Consider the following 6,064-nt stretch of genomic DNA (forward strand, 5'->3'; position numbering starts at 1 on the left):
TGGCTGCGGAGCTTGCGCAATGAGCTGGTGGTGTCTCTCAGCTTCCCACCAGCAGGACTTTTCAGGTGTTTCTGGTCATATGATAGGAGTTGTTGTTACTCCAATCAGAACTGGAACACAGTTGCCTTAATCTTCATGGACATCCAGGTTTTTTTTTGTTTGTTTTTGTTTTTTTGAGAAGGAATCTTGCTCTATTGTCAGGTTGGAGTGCAGTGGCATGATCTCAGCTCACTGCAACCTCCACCTCCGACGTTCAAGCAGTTCTCCTGCCTCAACCTCCCAAGTAGCTGGGACTACTGGCACCCCCCTTCCTGCCCCCCACCCCACCACACACAGCTAAGTTTTATATTTTTAGTAGAGACGGGGTTCCACCATGTTGGCCAGGACGGTCTCAATCTCTTGACCTCATGATTCTCCCACCTTGACCTCCCAAATTGCTGGGAATTATAGACATGAGCCACCATGCCCAGCCAGACATCTAGTTTTTTAAGGCAGCCAAGGAAAGTGTAATAAATAAAATGGAATTTTGGGGAAAATGCTGGGTGTGAACACACACCTATGTACCAACAATTCTTGAACACGTCGATGTTTTGTGTGTCTTGAGTGGGTGAATCTATGGCAATGGTGATGTCAGCGGATCCCTTTCACTTGTTCACTTGATGTGGACAGAGAAGGAGAGGTGAAAATGGGGGCATCCCAGGGACCAGAGCTGAATAAGATGGGTGGGTGGTTATTCAAGATGCAGGAAGGTGACTGCTACGTCTCTCCTGGGAATATAGAAACCCCACACAGGGAAATGCATCCTGCAAGAATAGCCACAAAGGGGTGACCTGTGCTGAATCTAGATGCTTTGATTTAAGGCCTATGAATGCTTTTACATGGAACGTGTATTTCCAGATCTCCAAGTCCTCTCCATTCTGTTATTATTCATCCCTATGGGGTCTGGGTTCACACTCTGTGAAGGTCTTCTTTGCCACTTTCCACGTACACTTTCTCCAGTGCTCTTTCCCTTTAAACAGTCAGCACCTGCAGGTGCTTCCCAGAGGAATGCCTTTGGCCTATGGAAGCCCTGTGCCCACAATGAGATGAGTCAGAAGTGCCTTGGAATTTACAGCCTCCAGGGTGACCTTTAACCGATGACTAAGGGGATGCAGGAGTTTGTAGGGTGTGGATGATGATGACAACTACTGGGGTAACTTACCCTCCAGAGTTCCCCGTGGGTCAGGCTGCTGGACTTGGCATGAAATGTACCCCATCTGACTTTGCTCAAAACCCCTCCTTTCTTTCCTCCTCTTTCCCTTGCCCCCCCTCCCCCTATCCTGCCCAGTTTACCCTGGGAGCACTTCCTTCATAAATCACTTGTGCACAAATCCTCATTTCAGGGATAGTAGTTTGAACAGTGAGGTGTGTGCAAGTAGTTTATCTATGCCTCCTGGGTAAGGTGCTCAGTGCCTAGCATCATATTGGAAACCTGGTAGGATTTGTGTGATCTGGCTGCATCTTTAAATTCTAAAATCACTACTGAGTCTGTAAGACCATGTTTGCCTTTTATAGTGAGCTCTAAAATGATTCCATTACTCCATCCCATTAACTTTTGAGACCTATCCCAAGACTCATTCCCTGAAGAAAAATGTAAAGAGCTACGAAGGAGAGGTAGAATCCAGGTGGATACTTGGGCCAAAAAATGAAATGGTCCATTGATTACAGGAAAGGAAAGAGGAAAACAACTTAATTTAGATTGAAACTCCTCTCCCATATTTTTTTCTCCGTGTATTAGAACATAATGAATTTGTAAAATAAGAAAGGGTGGATGAAGGTAATGCTTTTCAAATGCCTGCAAATGAATCTTACTGGATTCTCCCTGCTTCAGCCTTCCTGTTTTCTCCTTCGTTCAGCCTGGGAGCTCAGAGGTGGTGGGCACACAGTGACACCCACAAGTTATCATCTGCTAGCTAGTATCACAAACGAGTAAATGTTGTATCATCCTCCCTTTTTCTCTTTTGGGTGTTTTTTTTCTTTTTTCCTCACTATGAACCATCATATTCAGGAGAAGAAAGAGAGTTTAGAGAGTTTAATACTGATTGAAAAAGTCATGAAAATCCCCTTTAGTTGTAAAGAGTGATAGAAAAATGTGGATAAATATGTATTTATATTTTTAACATTGTATTTCATTTATTTATTTATTTATTCATTCATTTATTCATTCATTCATTCATTCCAGGGGAGAGCGTGAACGCAGTCCCCCATTACCACAAATTATGCTGTCGAGTTTCCCACATTTGAGGAAATCGCAGGGGCCAGCACATCTGGAGCACAATGGATAAGCCTCACCCTGGGAAAACCACCTTCATGATCATGGTATCTCCCCTACCAGGTAAGTATTAACATTGTATTTTATTGATATGTAGCATGTGTTTCACTGCACCAATAATATTATGTTAATTTATAATTTTATATATTTAAGTCACACAATGTAATGTTTTGATATATACATATGGTAAAATGATTACTACAGTCAAGTGGACTAACATATCTACCTATCATCACCTCACATAGTTAAGTTCTGGTGTGTGTGGGAAGAGCATCTAAAATCTACCCTCTTGGCAAATTTTCAGTAAATAATACAGCATGGTTAATAAAATCTGCAGCTGGTATGTTGGCTCATGCCTGTAATCCCAGCACTTTAGGGGGCTGAGGCGGGCGAATCATGAGGTCAAGAGATCAAGACCATCCTGGTAAACATGGTGAAAACCCATCTCTACTAAAAATACATGCCTGTAATCCCAGCTACTCATGAGGCAGGAGAATCACTAGAATCTGGGAAGCAGAGGTTACAGTGAGCTGAGATGGCACCACTGCACTCAGTGTGGCGAAAGAGCGAGACTCTGTCTCAAAAAAAAAAAAAAATCTGCATGCTATATGTTACATCTGTAGACTTAATCATTCTACATCACTGCAAACTTGGACTCTTTGACTCATATCTCCCCATTTTCTCCTCCTCCGTGCCCCTGGTAACCGTCATTCTAGTCTCTGTTTCTATGTATTCTCTCTTTCTATGTATTCAACTTTTTTAAGATTCCACGTAAGTGAGATCATGCAGTCGTTCCATGCCTGGCTTATTTCATTTAGCCTATTTTACTCCAGGCTCAAATGTTTTTGCAAGTGTGTTTTTGCAAGTGGCAGTACTTCCCTTTTATAAGCCAAATAATATTCTATTATATGTATGAAGATTATATACACATACACACACATTTTCTTTACTGATCCAAACACAGGTTATTGATTAGTTTGTTTCCACATCTTAACTATTGTGAATAATGCTGCAATGAACATAGGACCGAAGATATCTACAAGGTGCCGACTTTATTTCCTTTGGGTCTGTGCCCATCAGAGGGATTGCTGATCATATGCCAGTTCGAGTTTTAATTTTTTGAGTGACCTCCATAGTGTTTTCCATAATGACTTTACTAATTTACATTCCCACCAGCAGTGTGAAAAGATCCTCTTTTCTCTACATCCTTGCTAACACTTGTTTTCTCTCATCTTGATAAGAAGTCATCCTAGCAGATGGCTTCTCATTGTGGTTTCAACTTTCATTTCTCTGATGATTGGTGATGCTGAGTACCTTTTCATACATCTATTGGCCATTTTCATGTGTGTTCTTTTTAGAAAGTGCCTGTTCAGATCCTTTGGTCATTTTTTAATAAGGTTCTTTGTTTTTTGCTTTTGAGCTGTGTGACAGTTCAGTCAATGAAACTTGTGTGTTTAGAAAGGTTCTGTAATGCTGACCTGGCTTATACAATTTAAAGAGAGTTCCTTGAATTGTATTTTGATGAATTCTTTATTCCCCAATAGTCCTAATCTAAAAACGTTGCCATGAAAGGGGCAACAATACTCACTGTGGTGCAGGAATTGGCTTGTATCAACTCACAAGATCCTATTGTTAACTTTTCAGGAATTATGCAAACTAGTCAATGTTACATTGGTAGCTCGAAAGTGGCTGTGTTGGAAATATTTACACCATGAACATTGACAAATGCTTTAAATCAGGTCACACCTTTCCCACTCCTCCCCAGGAGATCTGAGTGTCAAATGTTTACCAGAACACTACTGGCAGTACCTGGACCCTTCCTCTACCCACTTGTCTGCTATGCCTGTGGACTGGCTGGGTTAACAGTGGTGTGTCTAGGTGAGAGTCTGGATCAGGATTGTTGCAAAGGGCTCCTTGCTTTTTTCTCCACTGGGATCCTCATAACTTTCATGAATGCTTTTCCTTCTGCCAGCAGGTCTGTTCTTGCATTAGAAAAGGTTGTGTCCAGCTATGTTTCTGCACTTGGAAATACATTTTTTATGAGATAAATGAAGAAATGTTTGCAACTCGTATACTTTTCCTTCCAGAATATTTGAATATTTTGAAGCTATGGTCTCATCATTTTGCTGAGAAGAGAAAGAAAGTCAGCAGATTCCTGGCTTGTATGTGAGTGTTAGAATCCACGATCATGATCGGCAGGCTTAAAAATGTTCTTTCTGCCAGAGCATGAACCTCGTTTTATGATGAGAATAATAGGGGTGGTTTTGAATTAGGCTGGTATGAGTGTGCCTATGAATATATGTGAATGCAGCTAAGTAGCTTTAATATTCATTCATTCAATAGATATCAGTTTCATAATGTAGACTCACAGCCCAGCAGGGAAGAACTCAGATGTGTATGCCTGTTGCCTGAGTGAAACATGGTATGATAGAATGGAGTTGAGATTTTAAGTCAAGCAGACCTGTGTGTGAATCTTCTGCAGTTCTCTCACCGTATAAACTTAAGCCATTTAACTTCAGTTTTGTCATAAGTAGGATGACAATAATAATACTCACTTTTCTGAGGAAAAACAGGAGCTTCCTGGGAAAAGTGGGATGAAATCATCCACAAACAAGGAGCAGCTTATGCAAAGGTGTGGAAGAATGCAATGTGACAGGAACATTAAAACTGGGTAACTAGTTAAGAGACAAAATATCTGATGTCATTTTCTCTTTAAAAAATAAATGACTTATTTGTGCTTCCTAAATCTCAAGGCCACATGCTGAGAAGAGTTAGATTCTAATTTCTCTAACTGTAAATGCTTGGACTTTTTCTCACCCACTCAGGCTTAAGTCCTTTGTGCAAAGGAAAGGTGGCATCCATCATTCTCTCAAAGTTTTCTCCACATACTCCTTTAAGTCATATGTATAAGAATGAGTGAATGCCAAGAGAACACTGGATCCTTCCTTCTCTTGGGCAAATGATAATGCTCCCAGATGCAGAACTGGGCGTTGCTTTGCATTTCAGACGTGCCCTCTGTGACTAGCCTTTGTATAGAGTGAATGCAATGATAGAAGATTACAGACCTGCAGCTAGTGGTAGAGGATCAGGAGGGGACTGGATTATTGGAGAGCTGTTCTCATGTTCAGGGCCTAGGTTCCGAAATCTCCAGTGGCTGGAGGGATGGACCTCTGTATTTATTAAAAAACTCCCTGGTCCCTTTTTGATTTTTTTTTTGATGAGTTTTTTTCTTGCAAATTTGTTTAAGTTCCTTATAATTCTGGATATTAGCCCTTTGTCAGATGAATAGATTGCAAAAATTTTCTCTGTGCAGCCATAAAAAAGGATGAGTTCGTGTCCTTTGCAGGGACATGGATGAACCTGGAAACCATCATTCTCTTCAAACTAATACAGGAACAGAAAACCAAATGCCACATGTTCTCACTCATAAGTAGGAGTTGAATGATGAGAACATATGAACACAGGGAGAGAAACATCACACATTGGAGTCTGTCTGGGGTTGGGGGGCAAGGGGAGGGATAGCATTAAGAGAAATACCTAATGTAGATGGTGGGTTGATGGTGCAGTGAACCATCATGGCATGTGTATACCTATGTAACAAACCTGCATGCTCTGTACTTGTATCCCAGAACTTATAAAACACATAAACGTATTAAAAAACACTCCCTGGGGATTCAGACACATCCTTTCACTCCCCACCACTCTAGCTCCTTTCTCTTGTTCACTAAATGCACTGGTATGGAGTGTACTGCA

General features: G+C 41.2%; 1 non-coding gene across 1 annotated transcript; it reads right to left on the minus strand.

The window, feature by feature from the left end:
• Positions 1-2,218: 2,218 nt before the first annotated feature.
• On the minus strand, positions 2,219-2,382 carry LOC118154084 (U1 spliceosomal RNA). Its single transcript, XR_004744012.1, has one exon. It is a non-coding gene; the product is annotated as a U1 spliceosomal RNA (small nuclear RNA).
• Positions 2,383-6,064: the final 3,682 nt, after the last annotated feature.

This window comes from Callithrix jacchus, chromosome 5 (assembly GCF_049354715.1).
Source record: "Callithrix jacchus isolate 240 chromosome 5, calJac240_pri, whole genome shotgun sequence".
In the NCBI taxonomy this organism is placed as follows: Eukaryota; Metazoa; Chordata; class Mammalia; order Primates; family Cebidae; genus Callithrix; species Callithrix jacchus.